The following is a 21,682-nucleotide window of genomic DNA, read 5'->3' on the forward strand; positions in this document are numbered from 1 at the left end:
CTCCCTGGAATCCCTCTGTCCCAGAGCCAACCCCCCTTCCCCTCCCCCTGCGCAGGCTCCTGCCAACCCCACCCCATCCAACCTCGTCCCCCATCCCGGTCCTCCTTTCTCAGCGCCATTCATTCAATCGTATTTATTGACCGCTTACTGTGTGCAGAACACCGTACTAAGTGCTTCATCCCCCTCCCCGTGCCAACTCATACCTAACCTAACCCAACCCTCCCCACCCCCCTCACCCTTCCCCCTCTTCCTCCACAGCAGCTGCCAAGTGTGGCCTACGGAGCCCCCGCTCCATCATGGGGAAGCTCCCCGTCATGCTTGACCTGCTCCTGCCCCGCTCTCTCCTCCTCCACCTCCTTTCACTGAAACCCGGCTCGCCCCGGAGGACACGGTTTCTTCTGCTGCTCTCTCCAGCAGAGGCCGCTGGAAATGAAAACACCAGTGGAACCTTGTCCACTTCAACTTCAACTTCATCCTTCCCCGCCTTAACTCCGCCCGGAAAAACGATTTCTCTTTGACCGCCACTTGCGTCAGCAGCTCTGAACACTTAATTTCCTCTACAGATTTCCTATTCCTCTGCCACTATACTCCTTAAAGGAGAGTAAAAACCGCAAAAATACGCTGCTTTCATGAGCAACGTGAGCACTGATGCTTTAAGAAATCCTCGTAAAGAAGCTAGGAAATACAAAACCACAAAATGAATCTAATTTTTAGAACACGCATAATGACTCCCCGGGGGAAGATGCACCATTCCTGGAAGTACTGCAATACCAGGTCGATGCGTGGAGTGGACGGAGCAAGCCCCTATTCCATCTCCTGGCTCCAAAAATCCATTTAATATATTGCCCTCGGATAGAGGACGTATCAGATATTAAACTGATAAGAACAGATACTACACTTGATCTTAGCCAAAAGGCCGAGAAGCGATAACTCCGCCCTCCACGCTCAGCCCGGCCCTCCCTCTCCCGCTCCTCTGCAGCTCACGACGACACGGAATCTCCCACTTCCCATCGGGCCCCAGTGGCTCAGCACTCTCTATTTCCATCTCCCCGCCCACCTCCGCTTCCTCGGACGAGGTGTGGAAATTAGTAATTTCCTCTGGTACAGAAAAAAGAAAAAGAAGCTAATACTTTTACAGCTGAAAGCCATCGATCAATAGTATTTACTGACCGCCTACTTTGTGCAAAACACTGTACTAAGAGGTAAGAAGAGTAAACTGTGATAGCGTCGGTGGACAATCCCTCGCCCACCAAGAGTTTACTTTAAAGAGGGGGGGGACTGACATTAATAGAAATGACAGACAGGGAAAATAGTAGAGGATAAGGATTTGGACGGAATCCCGGTGGGCCTGAGGACGGGGTGGATATGAAGTGGGTTTAGAGCCAAAAACAGAGGGGACAAGGAAAGGAAGGTAGATAGGAGAATTGGAGGCTTAGTCAGAGAAGGCCTCTTGGAGGAGATGGGATTTTAGGAGAGCTCTGAAGGGAGGCCGTGGGGGGTCTATCGCCATGAAGGAAGGAAGTCCAGGCCAGACAAGGATGCGGGCCATGCTCAGATCTCGTCGTGAGACAGATGACATCTAGGTAAAATGATTAAGCTGCCTTTAGCGGTGTAAAGTAATAATGGTATTCTTTAAGCGCTTACTATGTGCCAAGCACTGAACTAAGTGCTGGGGTAGATACGAGCTAATCGGGTGGGACACGTTCCCTGTCCCACATGGGACTCACAGTCTCCATCCCCATTTGACAGATGAGGTAAGAGGCACAGAGAAGTGAAGTGACTTGCTCAAGGGCACGAAGCAGACAGGCGGCAGAGCCGGGATTAGAACCCATGACCTTCTGACTTCCAGGCACGTGTTCTATCCACTGCACCATGTAAGAGCTGGGTTGTAGTAATTCAATAATGTGAGGTAGGAAGCGAGAGAGACGTTTGCACAAACTCATTCAACTGCACTTATTGAGTGCTTATTGTGTACAAAGCACCGTACTAAGCCTACTAAGTTCGGAGAGCACAACAGAACAAGAGGCACATTCCCTGACCACAACAAGCTCAGTCTAGAGGGGGAGACAGACATCAATGTACATAAACAAAAAATAAGTAAATAAATAGTAAAAACTTAACACAAACCACTAAAAAAGGTACAAGAGCAGCGAAGAAGCTGAGACGGTAATGGGTATGGCAAACTCTTGGATGACCACAATAGGAGTGTGCATAAAGTTCGTCCCCCTCCCAATCTTCCAACTCTCTCACTCTGCTCTATCCCCCTCCCCGCCCCACAGCACTTGTGCATATATGTGCATATTTATGATTCTATTTATTTTATTAATGATGTATATACATATTGTAATTCCATTTATTTATATTGATGCTATTGATGCCTGTCTACTTGTTTCGTTTTGCTGTCTGCCTCCCCCGTTCTAGACTGTGAGCCCGTTGTTGGGTAGGGATTGTCTCTGTTGCCGAACTGTACATCCCAGGCGCTTTACTAAGCACAGTAAGCGCTCAATAAATACGATTGAATGAATGAACTACCTGCTTTCTCACCCATTCAGCCCAACCCATGTTATTTGGATATTTACTCCTCTTCCCAGGCGTTTCCTCTCCCGAGTCGACCATAACAATTTCAGCCCTCACCAGAACTGCCATCCACAGGACTCCCTCCCCCACCACCTCAGAGACAAGTCAGCCGGGACCCCCTGGACTCTCCTATTAACCTTTTTGAATTGACTGACTCATGTCCTCTGACTCTAGGCACCTCCCGATTATGCTGTTGCTGCTCTTTATTATTATTATAATGATGTGCCGTCGAGCCATTTCCGATTCATAGCGACCCCGTGGATACACTTTCTCCAGAACGTCCTGTCCTCCGCCATAATCCGCAACATTTCTAGCGATTCTTCCGTTATCGTTGTTACGGTCTCTATTCTCGCTGCCGGCCTGTCTCTAGTCGCATTTTCCCTGGACTTTTCCTAGCCTCGGTGTCTTCGTATGTTAAGTGGTGTAAGTGCCGTCGCTTACCTCACTGTCCTCACCACGGTCTTTCAATTCCACCCCGTTCCCTTCTGCCCATCCCAGGTCTCACCTCCCCCACTCCCCCTCCCCTGGCTCCGCCCCCTCCCCTCCTCCCTGGATTCCCTGTGTCCCAGCGCCAACCCCGCTCCCAACCCATCCCATCCCTTCCATCCCTGTCCTCCTGCCTCATCCCTCTCCCAACTCATTCCCATCCAGACCCTCCCCTCCCCCTCTGCCAAGTGTGGCTGCCTCTCTGCCCACCTCACCTCCCTCCCTCCCCTCTCCCTTGGTGGCTGTCGCACCCCTCACCCACCGCCCTGGATCCCCTCCATCGTCCATCTCCTTCGCTCTTCTGCTCGAGGCGCTCAATGCTGCTGGCGGGAATCAAAAACACCAGGCCAACCTTGTCCCCATTCAAGTTCAATCTTTCACTCTGCCACCTCCACTACGCGGGATAAACCACTTCTCTTAAACACCGCTGCCCCCCACCTTCGACAGCAACTATAGACATTGACCTTTTCAGGCTCCCCCCTAATTCCTCCCCTTACCTACTGGATAAGTTAAATTAACACAAGCAAATACACCTCTTCTTTCCCCAATAACATAACCACTTAAAAAGGATCTAACATCCGTGAGTTCACGTCTTCCAGTACGTTTCTTGGACGAGCCACATTATAGAAAAGTTTTAATCTGATTTTGAAAACTCGAGTAATGACTCCCCAGGGGGAGGTGCACCGGTCCTGGAGGTACTGCAATACCAGGTCGATGCGTGGAGTGGACGGAGCAAGCCCCTATTCCATCTCCCGGCTCCAAAAATCCATTTAATATATTGTCCTCGGATAGAGGACGTATCAGATATTAAACTGATAAGAACAGATACTACACTTGATCTTAGCCAAAAGGCCGAGAAGCGATAACTCCGCCCTCCACGCTCAGCCCAGCCCTCCCTCTCCTGCTCCTCTGCAGCTCACGACGACACAGAATCTCCCACTTCCCATCAGGCCCCAGTGGCTCAGCACTCTCTATTTGCATCTCCCCGCCCACCTCCGCTTCCTCGGAAGAGGCGGGGAAATTGGTAATTTCCTCTGGTAGAGAGGAAATTCAAGACCGACGTTGGGGAGTCCTCTGTCATAATCCGCAACCTTTCTAACGGTCCTTCCGTTATCCTTGTTATGGGCTTTAGCCATCAGAATAGTGCTTGGCACACAGTAAGCGCTTAACAAATAGCAACATTATTATTATTATCTAGCTGCCGGCCTGTCTCTTCTTTCATTCATTCAATAGTATTTATTGAGCGCTTACTATGTGCGGAGCACTGTACTAAGCGCTTGGAATGTACAAGTCAGTAACAGATAGAGACAGTCCCTGCCCAAGGCTACGGGCTACAGTCTAATCGGATAATAATTATTATTATTATCTAGCTGCCGGCCTGTCTCTTCTGCGTTTTCCCTGGACTTTTCCTAGCATTAGTGTCTTCGTACGCTAATTCCTAACTGCTCTAAGTGCTGTCGCTTACTTCACTGACCTCACCATGATCTTTCAATTCCCGTCTGCCCATCCCGGTCCTCACCTCCTCACCTCCTCCATCCCCTCTCCCACCTAGCTCCTGCCCTCCTCTTGCTGCGCCTCCACCCCTCCTCCTCGCTCTACAATCCCTCTGTACGGGCGCCATCCCTCATCCCCTTCCCCATTCCAACTCATTCCCATCCAAACCCTCCCCACCCCCCTCCCACTCTCCCCTTCCTCCACAGCAGCTGCCAAGGGTGGCCTACGGAGCCCCCGCTCCATCATGGGAAAGCTCCCCGTCATCTTTGACCTGCTCCTGCCCCGCTCTCTCCTCCTCCTCTTTTTCACTGAAACCCGGCTCACCCTGGAGGACACGACGGTCTCTTCTGCTGCTCTTTCCCAGCAAAAGCCTCTCCTTCTCCCACTCCCCCAGACTCACCGGGAAAGGCGGAGGTGTCGGTTTCCTTCTCGTGTCCATTATCCCTTTTGCACCATCTCTCCTTCGAAGCCCATATCTTTGGCCTCTACCACACACCTCCAGATGCTTGTAGCCGTCATCTCCCCCTGGTCCCACCTCCAACTTCTTTAACCATCTTGACCCCTTTCTCACCTTCCTCCTCTCCTTCTCTCTGCCCACTCTGATCCCCGGAGATTTCCACATCCACAGGGATGTCCCCGGAGATTCCTCGGCCGCCTGCTTTCTCTCCCTCCCCGACTCTGCCAACCTCCTGTTCCACCCCACCTCGCTCGCTCACCTACTTGATTATACCCTCCGTACCTCATCATCTCTTACCGCTGCTCAATCTCCCCCCTCACCAACTCCAAAATCCCTCAGTGACCACTTGCCTCCTCTCTCACACTCTCCCTCCTCTTAAGTCTGTTTTTTCTCCTCCACTGACACCTCCGCTTTCGCGACGCCACCCATCTCTCTCAGAGCATCACAGCCCACTCTACCCACTCTGGATGACCAAATAGATGCTCTCTACTCCCTCCCTCCCCTTTCCCTTGGTGGCTGTCGCACCCCTCACCCACCGCCCTGGAACCCCTCCATCGTCCGCCTCCTTTGCTCTTAAATTCGAGAGGCTGAACGCTGCTGGCGGAAAACAAAGCACCAGGCCAACCCTGGTGTTTACACTTTTTAATTCCAGCTTTTCTAGTCTTACCTCTGCCCTCCCTTCTGCGTGATACGAACACCTAACAATCACCAGCTGCTTAGAGAATTTAACGCTGGGTTCAAGCCTCCTCCCCCATTCCCTTGAGTAACAACGTTAACAGCTCTACCTCCTTTTTTGCGAAAAAACTGGGAAGGAACACTCATTTCTTGCTATCTCTTTCGAAACTATTTGCTACTGGGGTAATCGATAAAACTGAATCTGCTTTTAGAGACTCGAAAATCACTCCCCGGGGGGAGGTGCACCGTTCCTGGAAGTACTGCAATACCAGGTCGATGCGTGGAGTGGACGGAGCAAGCCCCTATTCCATCTCCCGGCTCCAAAAATCCATTTAATATATTGTCCTCGGATAGAGGACGTATCAGATATTAAACTGATAAGAACAGATACTACACTTGATCTTAGCCAAAAGGCCGAGAAGCGATAACTCCGCCCTCCACGCTCAGCCCGGCCCTCCCTCTCCCGCTCCTCTGCAGCTCACGACGACACGGAATCTCTCACTTCCCATCGCGCCCCAGTGGCCCAGCGCTCTCTATTTGCATCTCTCCGCCCACCTCTGCTTCCTCGTTCACTCATTCATTCAATCGTATTTATTGAGCGCTTACAAAGTGCAGAGCACTGTACTAAGCGATTGGAATGTACAATTTGGCAACAGAGACCATCCCTGCCCAATGACGGGCTCACAGTCTAAACGGGGGAGACAGACAACAAAACACGTAGTCTGGCGTCCATACCATCAAGATAAATAGAATCATAGCTATATACATATCGTTAATAAAATAGATTAATAAATAATATATTAAAATATGCACAAATGCTGTGGGGAGGGGAAGGGGGAAGAGCAGAGGGTGGAAGTAGGGGGAATGGGGAGGAGAGGAGGGGCAGAGGGAAAGGGAGGGCTCAGTCTGGGAAGGCCTCCTGGAGGAGGTGAGTTAGTTTGGCGGAGATAATAATAATGTTGGTATTTGTTAAGCGCTTACTATGTGCCGAGCACTGTTCTAAGCGCTGGGGTAGACATAGGGGAATCAGGTTGTCCCACGTGGGGCTCACAGTCTTAATCCCCATTTTACAGATGAGGGAACTGAGGCCCAGAGAAGTTAAGTGACTTGCCCACAGTCACACAGCCGACAAGTGGCAGAGCTGGGATTCGAACTCATGAGCCCTGACTCCAAAGCCCGTGCTCTTTCCACTGAGCCACGCTGCTTCTCCGATGAGGAGATGAGGAGGGAGGGCATTCCAGGACAGCAGGAGAACGTGGGCCGGGGGTCGACAGCAGGTCTAGGCGAGAAAGAGGCCCAGTGAGGAGGTGAGCGACAGCAGAGGAGCGGAGTGTGCGGGCTGGGCTGGAGAGAAGGGAGGTGAGGTAGGAGGGGGCAAGGGGATGGAGAGCTTTGAAGCCAAGAGTGAGGGGTTTTTGCTTCATGCGAAGGTTGATAGGCAACCACTGAAGGTTTTTGAAGAGGGGAGTGACATGCCCAGAGCGTTTCTGTAGAAAGGTAATCTGGGCAGCGGAATGAAGAATAGATTGGAGCAGGGAGAGACAGGAGGATGGGAGATCAGAGAGGACGCTGACACAATAATCCAGTCGGGATATGATGAGAGCTTGTACCAGCAAGGTAGGAGTTTGAGTGGAGAGAAAAGGGTGGATCTTTGTGATGTTGTGAAGGTGAGACCGGCAGGTGTTGGTGACGGATTGGATCTGTGGGGTAAATGAGAGAGCAGAGTCAAGGATGACACCGAGGTTGCGGGCCTGTGAGATGGGAAGGATGGTCGTGCTGTCCACAGTAACAGTAAAGTCAGGGAGAGGAGGGGGTTTGGGAGGGAAGATGAGGAGCTCAGTTTTGGACATGTTGAGTTTTAGGTGGCGGGCAGACATCCAGGTGGAGATGTCCCGGAGGCAGGAGAAGATATGAGCCCGGAGGGAGGGGGAGAGAACAGGGGAGGAGATGGAGATTTGGGTGTCATCTGCATAGAGATGATAGTTGAAGCCGTGGGAGCGAATGAGTTCACCGAGTGAGTGAGTGTAGATGGAGAACAGAAGAGGGCCAAGAACTGACCCTTGAGGAACCCCTAAAGTTAGGGGCTGGGAGGGGGGAGGAGGAGCCCGCGAAGGAGACTGAGAATGAATGGCCAGAAAGATAAGAGGAGAACCAGGAGAGGACGGAGTCCGTGAAGCCAAGGTGAGATAAGGTGTGGAGGAGAAAGGGATGGTCAACAGTGTCAAAGGCAGCTGAGAGGTCGAGGAGGATGAGGATAGAGTAGGAGCCGTTGTATTTGGCAAGAAGGAGGTCATGGGTGACCTCTGAGAGGGCAGTTTCGGTGGAGTGGAGGGGACGGAAGCTAGCCCGGAGGGGATTCAGGATAGAGTTGGAGTTGAGGAATTCAAGGCAGCGAAAGTAGACGACTTGTTCTAGGAGTTTGGAAAGGAAGGATAGGAGGGAGATAGGATGATAACTGGAAGAGGAAGTGGGGTCGAGAGAGGGCTTTTTTAGGATGGGGGAGACATGGTCAAGTTTGAAGGCAGAGGAGAAGAAGCTGTTGGAGAATGAGTTGTTAAAGATGGAAGTTAAGGAGGGGAGGAGGGAAGGGGAGATAGTTTTTATAAGGTGAGTGGTAATAGGGTCCAAAACACAGGTGGAGGGGGTGTCATTTGCGAGGAGGGAGGAGATCTCCTCTGAGGATACTGCAGGGAAAGATGGGAAAGTAGGGGAGAGGGTGGGGGAGGGGGATGGAGAAGGGGGAGGGGTGACTTTGGGGAGCTCAGACCTGATGATGTTTATTTTCCTATTCAAGTTGGTGGCCAGATCGTTGGAGGTGAGGGATGGAGGAGGGGGAGGAACAGGGGGCCTGAGGAGACAGTTAAAAGCCCGGAACTATTGGCGGGGCGATGGGCATGAGAGTCAATGAGGGAAGAAAAATAGTTTTGCCTGGCAGAGGAGAGGGCAGAATTAAGGCAGGAAAGGATGAATTTAGAGTGAACAAGGTTGGCTTGGTGCTTAGACTTTCACCAGCAGCCTTCAGCAGCTCGAGCATCAGAGCGAAGGAGGCGGCCAGAGGCAGAGATCCAGGGCTGGGGGTTAGTGAAGCGAGAGCGGCGGAGGAAAAGGGGAACAAGTGAGTTGAGTTGAGTAGAGAGGGTGGAGTTGAGAGTGGTAAATCTGATCATCCTGAGTGGGAAGAGAGGCCAGGGAGGTAAGGTAGGGCGTGACGCTTTCGGGGAGATGGATAGGGTCAAGAGAGCAGAGGTCTCTGTGGGAGAGTAATATAGATTTACAGGGGGAGGGAGTGTGAGAGAGGAGGCAGGTGAGAAGGTTGTGGTCAGAGAGAGGGATTTCAGAGTCGGTGAGGGTGGAGATAGTGCAGGGGAAAGAGATAACGAGATGGAGGGTGTGACCAAATCGGGGAGTGGGCGAAGTGGGGTGGAGCAGGAGGTTGGCAGAGTCAAGGAGTGATAGCAGGCGGGTGGCAGAGGACTCACCAGGGACATCCCTGTGGATGTTGAAGTCTCTGGGATCAAAGTGGGCATGGAAAAAGAGAGGAAGAAGGTGAGAAAGGGGTGAGAATGGTTAAAGAAGTTGTGGGTGGGACCAGGGGGCGGTAGATGACAGCTACAAGAATCTGGAGGGGCTGGTAGAGGCGAATAATATGGACTTCAAAGAAGGGGAAGAGTGGGGAAATTTGTAATTTCCTCTGGTAGAGAAAGAAAAAAAAGCTAATATTTTTACAGCTGAAAGCCATCAATCAATTGTATTTACTGAGCACCCACTTTGTGCAAAACACTGCACTAGGCGGTTGGAAGAGCATACTATGATAGTGTCGGTAGACAATCACAAAGAGTTTACTTTAAAGAAAGGGGGAGAAAGACATTGAAAGAAATGACAGACAGGGAAAATAGTAGAGGATAGGATTTGGACAGAATCCCGGTGGACCTGAGGAGGGGGTGGGATATACTGCCCATTCCAGTCCTCATCTCCCCCATCCTCTCTCCCAACCAGCTCCTGCCCTCCTTTTGCTCCGCCCCCATTCCTCTTCCCCGCCCCCTCCCTGGATTCCCTCTGTACCAGCGCCAACCCTCCTCCCCTTCCCCCTGCGCAGCCCCCTGCAAACCCCATCCCATTCGAACCTCCTCCCCGCACCACTGTCCTCTTGTCTCAGCACCATCCCTCATCCCCCTCGCAATTCATTCCCATCCAAACCCTCCCCACCCCCCTCCCACTCTCCCCTTCCTTCACAGCAGCTGCCAAGTGTGGCCTTCCCCGTCCCCCATTATGCCCGTCCCCGATTATGCCCCTGATTATTCGTCAATCGAATCATTCATTTAGTTTTCCAAAGAAGGAACAAAGAAGTACCTGGAAGTACTGCAATACCAGGTCGATGGGTGGAATGGACGGAGGAAGTGCCTATTCCATTTCCCCTCTCCAAAAATCCATTTCATATATTGTCCTCGGGTAGATATTAAATTAAGAGCAGATACTACACTTAATCTTCGCCCCGCAGGCCGAGCAGGGCTGGGGGAGGCCTCCTGCTCTTCTGGGCCATGGATCTCCCCCTCCTTGGCAGTTGAGGCGGCCCCCTGGGGTCCTGTCCGCCGACCACAATACCCCACAACCCCAAAACCAGACCGATCCCTTCGTTTCTGGGATTTTCAACCTCCTTCCTCCTTTCTCATCCCTTTCCGAACAGAGGAGAGCCTCTCTCTTTGTCCTTCTCCCCATCCACTCGACAAGCCAAGGCTCCAGACTGTTCCCTCTCTTCTCAACTACAGAAAACTCTTCGTCTTGTCCCCCGCAGACGGATGAAATAAAACTCTGAAATGCTCTCTTCCAATAAGTACCAAATATGAGTTTGTGTTTCTGCAGGTGCAGTTCCTTATAAAGCTATTTCCAAGAGTATCCGAATACCAAGCAGTATGGCATAATGGATAGAGCACTAGTCTAGGAGTCACCAGGTCATGGGTTCTAATCCTTTCTCCACCACTTGTCCGATGTATGACCTTGAGCAAGTCACTTCTCTTCTCTAAGTTACCTCACCTGTAAAGTGGGGATTGAGACTGTGAGCCCGAAAGGGGCCAGGAGCTGTATCCAATTTAATTTCCTTGCATTCACCCCAGCGCTTAGTACAGCATGGAAATACCATTATTATTATATTACATATAAAAGCCAACCACGAAGGACTACATAATTAAAGCATCAAGCCCCTCAAACAAACTACAATAATAGCAAAATAACGCCAAAAACATTAATCCTACAGAGTTTAACTAACTCTGATGGTGCCCTCCCCCCTAAACAATCCCCTTAAAAAAGCAAAACGATCTTTATGTCAAACCTATGAATGTTTCTCCCCCCCGGCCTTTGACTGCTCCCTATTTATTAAGCACCGAATCAACAACCTCATAAATACCTATTTCTCACACAAAAAACATAAAAAACTCTATTTTTCCAGAAGTTTTAATCATCCCCGAGAAGAAATGTACCTGGAAGTACTACCATATCAGGTTGATGAGTGGAGTGGACGGAGCAAGCCCCTCTTCCATCTCCCTGCTCCAAAAATCCATTTAATATATTGTCCTCGGATAGAGGACGTATCAGATAATGAACTGATACTAACAAAAGGCCGAAAAGCATTAACTCTGCCCCCCGCGCTCAGTCTGGCACTCCCACTCCCGCTCTTTTGCAGCTCACGACAAGCAGAAGCCCGTTCAACCTCCCCGAGGCTCAGGCATCTGCGACCACCAATCCCACCCCCACTGAGGCCCCTTCTGATCCCGGGATCATTGACGATCGATAAGAGAGAAACCTATCCCTCCTTAAAGCAGACGATCGCCTCTGATCTTCTCCTTCCCAGCGGGTCCTGGCTGTGCGGCATTGCTCTTCGCATGGCCTGGGCCTCCTTCTCCCGCCCTCCACAGACTCCCAAACCTTTCCACTTCCTCCTCAATGCACACGAAGCAAACGGGACTTCCTCGAGACCGAAAATAACAGACTTTCCTCTTTGGAAAAAAAAAAAATCAAATCCTACACTCACGCGTAATCCATTTCAACCGATTTTTAAAAGGGAACAGTTGAAGATCATTGAAAAGTAATACAAGAAATGACTCCATCACCCAGGGACAAAGGTAAAGGTCCGTATCTCCTCAAATTTATGTGATCTGATGGCTGTCGGTCCCTGTGAAGAGCACAACACCTTTTTTTTTTTTATGAATTTAGCTTGTCTTTTTCCCACTCTCTTGCAGAAAAACAATGAACTTTTACTACATGGGCCAAAAACTCCATTTACATTAAAGCATAACATCCTCAGTCAACAACCACCCTTGAGGAGCAAATAAACTAACTTCATAGTAATAAGTTAATCTAGCTGTTACCTTCATAATCATTCCAACAAGTACCAAGTATTAACTAACTAAACAAACACAACATAGTTTTTAAAGCAATTAATTTATTCTATTATTGAAAACTACAAAACACTTTCCCTGGCGAGGTACACCGTTCCTGGAAGTACTGCAATACTAAATCGATTTGTGGAGTAGACGGAGCAAAGCCCTACTCCATCTCCCGGCACCAAAAATCCATTTAATTTATTGTCCTTAGATAGAAAATGTATCAGATATTAAACTGATAAGAACAGATGCTACATTCCATCTTAACCACAAGACCAAGAAGCAATAACTCTGCATCCAGCGCTCAGGCCGGCCCTCCCTCTCCCGCTCCCGCTCTTTGCAGCTCAAGGCGACCGTCACACGATCTCAACCGATCAGTCCTATTGACTGAGTTAACCGCGTGCACCATAATGTGCTAAATGCTTAGAAAATAATACTATAATTGAGTTGGTAGAGGATCGGCTGCCTTCTCCAAACCCACCCCAATTCCTTTCCTTTCCATTACTGGGGCCTTTCTTAAATAAAAGTCTTTTACTTTTCCAAAACATCATTTTTCTCCGTCTTGTCTCAACACTCCCTGGGTATGGACTCTGGATTTGCATCTCTCCGCCTACTTCCTGGGGTATTCATTCAATGGTATTTATTGAGCGCTTACTATGTGCAAAGCACTGTTCTAAGCGCTGGGGGGGAGATACAAGGTGAACGGGTTGTCCCTCATGGGGCTCACAGTCTTCATCCCCATCCCCTCAGATGAGGGAACTGAGGCACAGAGAAGTTAAGTGACTTGCCCCAAGTCACAGAGCTGACAAGTGGCGGAGCTGGGATTAGAACCCACAACCCCTGACTCCCAAAGTCCAGGCTCTTTCCACTGAGCCATGCTGCTTCTCTACCATTGATTGATTAATGTGGAGTGACCGTCACTGTACGGGTTAAATAAAAGCCCCGAAACTAGAGAAACAAAGAGTTGCGCTGAACACCGAGGAAATCATTCGGTGAACAACCACTGTTCACGGGGATGGAGAGAATGTGACCACTCGATAAATATGATTGAATGAATGAATTAACGAAGCAATCATTATTAAATCATGAAGAACCAAAAAAACTCATATTATTGGGGAAAAAACATAACACCCCACTTTGGCATTTAGTGACAGAATTATCTGGAAAGTACCAAAAACAGGCAAGAGGAAGGAAGACATGACAAAGCTTCTAAAACAGTAGAATTAATAACAAATTGAAGTTAATCCATGCTAATAAATACCCAGCAGAAAGAAAGAATGCAAGAATGTCTCTTCTGGGAACTGACAAAAAAGAACCCAACTTCGTAATTTCAGTAAAATGCCAAATTAACACATTTGCAACCAATGATTTTGCATGTACACAAGGAAGCAATATGGCCTAATGGAAAGAGCACGGACCCGATAGACCACTTCCATATCTTTCCTGAGAAAATTACCAGAAGGAATACAGACGGAGGTGGGGCGTTCTGGGAGAGATGTGTCCGTGTTGTCGCTATGGTTCAGAGATGACTCTACAGCATAAGACAAAACAAAATCCATTTTATTTTATTTTTCCTCAGAGAGAGGGCACACCAGATATTAAATTTAAAAAATCAGCCTGTCTTCTTGCATCAACCCTCTCCCTCCTTCTTTACAACTCACAGCCACATGCTGAGGGAGCAGGTCCCAGCCTCACCCCAAAATGCTAATTCATCTCTGCCCTCTCAGGCCGCCCACAGTCCTCCCATGGGAAATTTTCGGCAAACAGTGAAGAGTCCGGGGAGAGAATGCCACTGTCCTAAGTGCTTAGAAGGGTGCTCTGCACATAGTAAGCATTCAATGAATACCATTGATTAATGCATTTTTTTTACTGTAAACATTTTTCCTTACATTTCCCCTGCCCCTTTCTCTCTCTCTCTCTCTCTCTCTCTCTCTCTCTCTCTCTCTGGCCTACAGTTATAGTATTTGCAATTAATTGGTCCACTTCTGCCTCAAATGGTCAAGACTGAGTTCCTTATCTTCCCTCCCAAACCCCGTCCTCTCCCTGACTTTCTCATCACTGTGGACGGCACGACCATCCTTCCCGTCTCACAGGCCTGCAAACGCGGTGTCATCCTTGACTCTTCTCTCTCATTCACCCCACACATCCAATCCGTCACCAAAACCTGCCGGTCTCACCTTCACAACATCGCCAAGATCTGCCCTTTCCTCTCCATCCAAACTGCTACTTTGTTAGTACAATTACTCATCATATCCCGACTGGATTACTGCATCAGCATCTTTTCGTATCTCCTAACCTCCTGTCTCTTCCCGCTTCAGTCTATACTTCACTCTGCTGCCCTGATTATCTTTCGACAGAAACGCTCTGGGAATGTCACCACCCTCCTCAAAAATGTCTAGTGGTTGCCTATCAACCTCCGTATTAAGCAAAAACTCCTCACTCTTGGCTTCAAAGCTGTCCATCACCTTGCCCTCTTCCTACATCACCTCCTTTCTCTCCTTCTACAACCCAGCCCGCACACTCCGCTCCTTCGGTGTCGCTAACCTCCTCCCTGGGCCTCATTCTCACCTGTCCCGCCATCGAGCCCTGGCCCATATCCTACCTCTGGCCTGGAATACCCTCCCTCCTCACATCCACCAAACTAACACACTTCCCCCCTTCAAAGCCCTACCGAGAGCTCACCACCTCCATCTGAGCCTCCCCTTTTCTTCTGTTCCTCCTCCCTTCCCCATCTCCTCTACTCCCTCCCTCTGCTCTGTCCCTCTCCCCATCCCACAGCACTTGTGTACATATGTACAAATTTATTATTTTATTATTCTATTTATTTTATTAATGATGTGCATATGCCTACAATTCTATTTATTTATATTGACGCTATTGATGCTTGTCTACTTGTTTTGTTTTTTTGTCTGTCTCCCCTCTTCTAGATTGTGAGCCCATTGTTAGGTAGGGATTGGCTCTGTTGCTGAACTGTACTTTCCCTGTTGTGGTTGTGGTTGTGGGCTTGTGGGACAGGAAGGATGGTAGTGCTGTCTACAGTGACGGGAAAGTCAGGGAGAGGACTCTGCAGACCGTAAGCACTCAATAAATACAATTGAATGAATGAATGAAAATTTGAGAAGCAGCTGTCGTCTGGTAGATAGAGCAAGGGCCTGGGAGTTACAAGGACCTGGGTTCTAATCTCACCTCTGCCACCTGTCTGCTGTGTGACCTTGGGAAAGTTATGTAACTTCTCCATGCCTCAGTGACTCAATCTGTAAAATGGTGATTAAAACTGTGAGGCCCATACGGACAGGGACTTTGTCCAACCTGATTAGCTTGTATTTACTCCAGGGCTTAGATCAGTACCTGGCACATAGACGGTGCTTAACCAAAACCATAAAAAAAGAAGCAGTCTGTTACAGTTTCTACTCTTCTTCCCCTCTGACAAGGTAGGACTGAATGTTCCATTTGCAAAACAAAGACTCTGCTGGAGAAAGCAGAGAAATCATGTCTCAAGCTACTGACAGTCACCAAGCCAATTTAAGCCACTTCAAATTCATCCTCACATGATGTTATAACTCTGCACTCTTTTCTGCTCAGCTGCACTCCATGTACTCCCATAAACCCAATAAAGGCCACAGTGAGCCACAGTGTTTAAAATCTTGGGGATGGATGGCATAAATTAATTAATTCTGGTATTTGTTAAGCATTAACTATGTGCTAATGTGTTAACTATGTCTTAACACCATGTTCTAAGTGCTGGGGTAGAGACAAATTAAACCGGTTGGACACAGTCCCTGTCCCACGTGGGGCTCACGGGATAAATAGGAGGTAGACCAGATACTGAATCCCCATTTTACAGATGAGGAAATGGAGGCACAGAGAAGTTAAGTGACTTGCCCAAGGTCACACAGGAGGCAACTGGCATGCCAGAAGGAGTGGGTGAATATGTGGCCTCCTTGCATTAGGACATCGTGAGCATCTCTACAGTCAGTTGGATGAAGGAAGAATTTAAGATAGGAAGAGGGGGTGAGGCAGGGGTGCCCCGTAGTCCCCTGCTTTACACCCTGGTCTCGATCCACACCTTTGATCCATACCTCCCCATCTAGGAAGCCCATACCCTTGACGTTGTCCTCGACTCATCTCTCTCATTCCACCCACATATTCAATCTGTCATCAAATCCTGTCGGTGTCACTTTCACAACATTGTTAAAATCCACCCCTTCCTCTCCATCCAAAATGCTACCGTGCACTTATTTTATCCCATCTTGACTACTGCATCTGCCTCCATGCTGATCTCCTGGCCTCCACTCCAGTCCATGCTTCACTCTGCAGCACTGATCACTTATCAACAAAAACATTCAGTCCATGTCTCTCCACTCCTCAAAAACCTGCAAAGGCTGCCCATCCAACTCCGCATCAAACAGAAACTCCTTTCCACCCGCTTTAAAGCACTCATCCAGCTCGCCCCATCCTACCTCACCTCATCCATCTCCTACTAAAGCATTGCCCACACACTCCATTCCTCTGGTGCCAGCTTACTCACTTTGTCCCAATCTCATCTATCTCACCATTGACCCCTTTCCCGCATCCTCTCCCTAGCCTGGACCTCCCTCTTTCTCCATATACACCAGACCACCAGTCCCTCCACCTTCAAGTCACCTCTCCTCCAAGAGGCCTTCCCTGATTAAACCCTTTTTTCCCCAACTCGCTCTCCCTTCTGTGTCGCCTGTGCACTTGGGTCTGTGACCCTCTGACATTCGATACCTGTCCCATCCCCAACCCCACAGCACATACATACATATCTTTAAATTCAATATTAAAAATTACTTATTTATTCATATTAACGTCTGCCTCTCCCTCTAGACTGTGAGCTCGCTATGGGCAGGGAACGTATCTGCTAAATCGGTTGTGTTTTACTCTCCCGAGTGCCTAGAACAGTGAACTACCAATAGTAAGCGCTGAATAAAAATCACCGATTGGATCGATCTGGTGGGTTGCATCAGGTCTTCTGCATGGAAGAAGGAAGAATCATGGAGCAGGAAGGGTTGATTCTGCCCTGTGCAGATGACGGGACACCGTTAGTGGAGGAGGGTGAGTGTATTTGGTAGGGTGTATTTTGGGTGCCTAAATGAATGTGCTCCTGACATGTTGTGTGTGCACGCCTGGCTGCAGGGATAAAAGTAGCCTGCTACCCGCCATCAGGCCCTCTCCATCACACCCGACAAAAGACCCTGGCAACCACCATGAAGAGAGGCCTTGCTCCTGACCTTGCTCCAGTCACTGTGTCCTCCCAGGACGTAGAGAAGCAGCGAAAGTTAGGGGATGGAGCCCGGGCCTGGGAGTCAGAAGGACCTGTAGCCTAATCCCGGCTCCACCACGTTGCTGCTGTGTGACTTTGGGAAGCCAGGTCACTTCTCTGTGCATCAGTGACCTCATCTGTAAAATGGGGATTGAGACTGTGAGCCCCATGTGGGACAGGGACCGAGTCCAACCTGATTTGCTTGTATCCACCCCAGAGCTTAGTACAGGGCCTGGCACACAGTAAACGTGTAATAAATACCACGGTTATAGTTATTATTAATTCATTCATTTGATCGTATTTACTGAGTGCTTACTATGTGCAAAGCACTGCACTAAGCTCTTGGAATGCACAATTCGGCAACAGATAGAGACAATCCCTGCCCAACAGTGGGCTCACAGTCTAAAGGGCAGGCTCACAGTCTAAACGAATAATAATAGCGGTATTTGTTAAGCGCTTACTATGTGCCAGGCACTCTTCTAAGCACTGGGTAGATAAAAGGTCATCAGGTGTTCCACGTGGGACTCACAGTTTTAATCCCCATTTTACAGATGAGGTAACAGGCCCAGAGAAGTTAAGCGACTTGCCCAAAGTCACACAGCTGATAAGTGGCGGAGCTGGGATTCGAAGCCACGACCTCCGACTCCCCAGCCCAGGCTCTTTCCACTAAGCCACCCAGCTTCTCATTATTAGCAACAGCTTTCCCCTGCACCTCTGAGGGGACTCCATCCTGTCCTCCCTTCCATCACCCCAGTGGGAAAGAGAAAAGCACCCGTACTTCGAGGCCTCCACAAAATGCCAAGGAGACTGATGGCTGCTGGACCCTCTCTGTGGCTACTGGTGGGCCGCGGATTCGATCCATTAAGGAGCCTGAAATTCTTCGCCTCTAGTTACAGTCCCTGCTGCTTTGGGTTCGGATTTTGTCTACTCGTCCTCATAATTTTTTTCTCTTTTAGGGCTTTATTGTTTCAGCACACCTGTGTGGTATTTGTTAAGCGTTTACAATATGTCAAGCACTATTTGAAATGCTGGGGTAGATACGAGTTAATCAGGTCGGACACAGCCTCTGTCCTACAAGGGGATAGCAGTTTATTACTGTTATTACTACTATTATTCATTCATTTATTCAATCGTGTTTATTGAGCATTTACCGTGTGTGGAGCACTGTACTAAGCGCTTGGGAGAGTACAAAATAACAAAAAACAGACACATTTCCTCCTCCTATAACACCTACTTCTCCTACTTTCCCCAGACTAGGGCTAGGGACAACGGAGGAATGCTGTTTAAGGATGCTTACTTCAAATACTCAGAATACATGTAGATCAGTCTTTGAAAACAAAGCATTGCTTGTTGCTTAACCCTAAACAGGCATTTTTTGTTTGTTTTCTTACTGTCGGGTCGTATTTGACCCATAGCGACGCCACGGACACATCTCTCCCAGAACGCCCCACTTCCATCCTCAATCATTCTGATTGTGTATCCGTAGAGTTTTCTTGGTAAAAATCCGGCAGTGGTTTACCATTGACTCTTTCTGCGTGGTAAACGAGTCTCTGCCCTCGACTCTCTCCCGTGCCGCTGCTGCCCAGCATGGGGGAGTTTTGACTTGTAGCAGATTGCTTTCCACTCCCTAGCCACTGCCCAAGCTAGGAATGGAATGGGTAATGCCTCTGCTTGACTCTCCCTCCTGGAGTCGAGACTGGTAGAGGACTGGAAACTCTCCAGGTGCCACCCTGAGAGGGCTGACAGGCAGAGTCTCTGTTATATAAACTTTTTCTAATGAAAAAAATGTATACAGTCTCCAATCTTCAGTTCTCTCCTGCTCCTAGGAAGTAGTCACAGGCACAGGGAGTAAAAATCTTGATTAAAGCAATAACAGTTTGGTGATTTTTCTTCAACTGGATGAAATGACTGCCAGACAGCAGTTTGCTGCCTAGTCACACCATCCCAAGAGAAAACTAATGTGCAAGCCCTCTTTCTCTCTTTCCTCATCAGTAGTTATCAAATGCCAACTGGCATTGTGGCTGCTTGCCCCATTTGGATCTGTAACCTTTACGTACTTGAAAGTTACATGACCCCCGAGCTGGCTTTAAAGTCCTCAATACCCTTGCCCCCTTCTACCTTACCTCCCTGATTTCCTACTACAACCCAGACCCCACACTTCACCCCTTTAATGCACCTTGAGCTCATCTATCTCATCAAATCCTCACCTGCATCCTGGAGCCCCACCTCTCTCTTCGCATCTAACAGATGTTCACTCTCCCTGCCTTTAAAGCCTTATTAAAAGCACACCTCCTCCAAAAGGCCTTCCCGGATTAAGCTGTCTCTTCCTCTTGTCCTACACCCTTCTGTGTTAGTCTTGCACTAGTATTTGTTCCCTTTATTCACCCCTCCCTCAGTCCTATAGCCCTTATGTACATATCTGTAATTTAATTTATTTACTTATAGTAATGTCTAGAGCCCCCTCTAGACTGTAAGCTCTTTGTGGACAGGGAACGTGTCTAACGACTTTGTTACTTTTACTCTCTCTCAAGTGCTTAATATAGTGAGTGCTCTTCACACAGTAAGCACTCAATAAATACGACTGATTAATTCACCCAATCCTCAGCCCCATAGCACTTTTTTATGGTATTTGTTTTGCGCTTTCTATGTGCCAAGCAGTGGTGGGGTAGATACAAGATAATCAAGTTGGACACAGTCTGTGTCCCACATGGGGCTCACGGCTTTAATTCCCATTTTACAGATGAGCAAACTGAGGCACAGAGAAGTGAAGTGACATGCTCAAGGTCATACAGCAGACAAATGGTGGAGCCAGGATTAGAAGCAAGTAATAATTATAGTAATTGTGGTATTTGTTAAGTGTTTACTATGTGACAAGCACTGTACTAACTGCTGGGGTGAATATGAGCAAAACGTTGGACGCAGTCGCTGTCTCATATGGGGCTCATAGTCTCAATTCCCATTTTACTGAGGCACAGGGATGTGAAGTGACTTGCCCAAGGTCACACAGTTTACATATGGCAGAGCTGGGATTAGAACCCATGACCCTCTGACAACCAGGGCCATGCTCTTTCCAATAGGCAGAATGGCCTATGTACATGTCCGCTTTTTCTAATAATAGTAATGATAGCATTTGTTAAGCGCTTACTATGTGCAAAGCACTATTCTAAGCCCTGGGAGGGATACAAGGGGATCAGGTTGTCCCTCGTGGGTCTCACAGTCTTCATCCCCATTCTACAGATGAGGTAACTGAGGCACAGAGAAGATAAGTGACTTATCCAAAGTCACACAGCAGACAAGCAGCGGAGTCAAGATTAGAACCCATGACCTCTGACTCCCAAGCCCGTGCTCTTTCCACTAAGCAACACTGCCTCTTCATTATATATTAATGGTTGTCTACACCTCTAAACTGTAAGTTCAATAATAATCATAATAAGTATGGTATTTGTTAAGCACTTACTATGTGCCAAGCACTGTTCTAAGTGCTGGGGTAGATACAAAGTAATCAGGCTGTCCCGCTTGGGGCTCAAAGTCTTAATCCCCATTTTACAGATGAGGTAACTGAGGCAGAGAAAAGTTAAGTGGCTTGCCCAAGGCCACACAGCAGACAAGTGGCAGAGCCGGGATTAGAACCCACGTCCTCCGACTCCCAAGCCCGGGCTTTTCCATTAAGCCAAGCTGTTTCTCTAAGCTCTTTGTGGACAGGGAATGTGCCTACCAACTTTGATCTACTATATATCAAAGAAGCAGCATGGTTCAGTGGAAAGAGCACAAGCTTGGGAGTCTGAGGTCATGGGTTCTAATCCCGACTCCGCCACTTGTCAGCTTTGTGACTTTGGGCAAGTCACTTCACTTCTCTGTGCCTCAGTTACCTCAGCTGTAAAATGGGAATTCAAACTGTGAGCCCCATGTGGGACAACTTGATGACCCTGTATCTACCCAGTGCTTAGAACAGTGCTTGGCACATAGTAAGGGCTGAACAAATACCATCATTATTTGAGAAGCAGCCTGGCTTCGTGGAAAAATCCCGGGCTTGGGAGTCACAGGTCATGGGTTCTAATACCGACTCCACCACTTCTCAGTTGTGTGACCTTGGGCAAACCACTTAATTTCTCTGCGCCTCAGTTACCGCATCTGGAAAATGGGGATGAAGACTGTGAGCCCCACGTGGGACAACCTGATGACCTTGTATCTAAGCCAGCACTTAGAACAGTGCTTGGCATATAGTAAGCGCTTAACAAACACCTACATAGAAGCAGCGTGGCTCAGTGGAAAGAGGACAGGCTTTGGAGTCAGAGGTCATGGGTTTGAATCCCGGCTCAGCCACTTGTCAGC

The 21,682-nt window shown here is 48.7% G+C and overlaps 5 non-coding genes and 2 pseudogenes across 5 annotated transcripts; all 7 read right to left on the bottom strand.

Moving 5' to 3' along the window:
- Window positions 1-737: 737 nt before the first annotated feature.
- On the bottom strand, window positions 738-928 carry LOC114810674. Its single transcript, XR_003758369.1, has one exon. It is a non-coding gene; the product is annotated as a U2 spliceosomal RNA (small nuclear RNA).
- Window positions 929-3,736: 2,808 nt separating this feature from the next.
- Window positions 3,737-3,927, bottom strand: LOC114810630. The gene has a single exon (XR_003758325.1). It is a non-coding gene; the product is annotated as a U2 spliceosomal RNA (small nuclear RNA).
- Window positions 3,928-5,924: 1,997 nt separating this feature from the next.
- Window positions 5,925-6,115, bottom strand: LOC114810618. The gene has a single exon (XR_003758314.1). It is a non-coding gene; the product is annotated as a U2 spliceosomal RNA (small nuclear RNA).
- A 3,905-nt stretch (window positions 6,116-10,020) lies between these two features.
- Window positions 10,021-10,200, bottom strand: LOC114810774 (annotated as a pseudogene).
- A 952-nt stretch (window positions 10,201-11,152) lies between these two features.
- Window positions 11,153-11,315, bottom strand: LOC114810797 (annotated as a pseudogene).
- Window positions 11,316-12,162: 847 nt separating this feature from the next.
- Window positions 12,163-12,353, bottom strand: LOC114810718. The gene has a single exon (XR_003758413.1). It is a non-coding gene; the product is annotated as a U2 spliceosomal RNA (small nuclear RNA).
- Window positions 12,354-18,951: 6,598 nt separating this feature from the next.
- On the bottom strand, window positions 18,952-19,090 carry LOC114810672. The gene has a single exon (XR_003758367.1). It is a non-coding gene; the product is annotated as a small nucleolar RNA SNORA7 (small nucleolar RNA).
- Between the last annotated feature and the right edge of the window lie 2,592 nt (window positions 19,091-21,682).

This window comes from Ornithorhynchus anatinus, chromosome 3 (genome assembly GCF_004115215.2).
Source record: "Ornithorhynchus anatinus isolate Pmale09 chromosome 3, mOrnAna1.pri.v4, whole genome shotgun sequence".
NCBI lineage: Eukaryota > Metazoa > Chordata > Mammalia > Monotremata > Ornithorhynchidae > Ornithorhynchus > Ornithorhynchus anatinus.